The sequence below is a fragment of the Apium graveolens genome, chromosome 7 (genome assembly GCF_009905375.1).
Source record: "Apium graveolens cultivar Ventura chromosome 7, ASM990537v1, whole genome shotgun sequence".
Classification (NCBI taxonomy): domain Eukaryota; kingdom Viridiplantae; phylum Streptophyta; class Magnoliopsida; order Apiales; family Apiaceae; genus Apium; species Apium graveolens.
Window position 1 is genome coordinate 107,208,717 of NC_133653.1, and position 1,167 is coordinate 107,209,883.

Consider the following 1,167-nt stretch of genomic DNA (forward strand, 5'->3'; position numbering starts at 1 on the left):
AAAAATAAACTATTCAAATGGTAAAAATATTTATTTGGTGCGAATCGTAAAAAAATAATTTTTTTTGCTAACACACGTAGCGCGCGGGCAAAGGTCCCTTATTTTACAAATATATCCTATTTTTAATTATAATTACAAATAATTCAGTAATTTTCCTAATTTAGAGTTAATCATGGTTAATTTAAGTATTACACTTTTTAAAGTATATTTTTATCTCTAATTTTTGTGACCTTTCTTGAAAACCATTGTAGTCATCTATAATTTTATGCCTTTTGGATTTTTATTTTTAACCTTCTTAGTTACTTAATAGATACAAATTATGATATTGCCTCCTAATATTTATTATCTCAATATGCTCATCGCAGCCTAACATAAAAATTCTTTGAAAATATATGTTCATGGGATTTTACTTTTTCGGTGATGAAATATTTAAGATGCCCTTTTTATCTCTTTAAAGTTTGAACATGTAATGTAATGCTTTTTGCGTTGTTTTCTGCACGTATGCACTAACGTGAGATAATTAAATCAAGTAGGCTTCATATCGAGTCTTCTTATATGATTATGATCGATCAAAAGAGCTACTAACCTACCAGTACAACACACGGTAATGGGTATACAAATTCGAGAATATTGTGAGTATTTTCAACCTTTATTATTATCTAACATTTATGTTTGATGGGATTTTCAAAAATACTTAATCAACACAATTATTATTTTTTTAACTTAAATATAGATATAATGACTATACATGAGTTAAAACTTAACCATGGGATATTTTAATAAATTTTAGAAAATAGCACATATTCATAAAGTGACCCATTATTTTGGTACATATTATATATATTCCCCAAAAAAAACGTACTCCATCTGTCTATCATTTTAAAATATTTGGTAACAAATTATGGTTACTAATTTTTTAAATGCATTTTTCAGTTTTTAAAGTAATTTAAATTTTTTTAGTTATCGATCAAAATTTGGTCAATTGAATTATGAGTTTTTTTTTTTGAAAAATATCCCGGGCCAAAAACCTTTTTGCCCTTTTTGCATAAATACTATCATTTTTTTAAAAAAATTTGCAAAAATACTATTTTTTTATTTTTTACAAAAATACGATTTTCTACAACTCGATTTAACTAGATGCAATGTTCGACGAGTTTCTGCAACTCC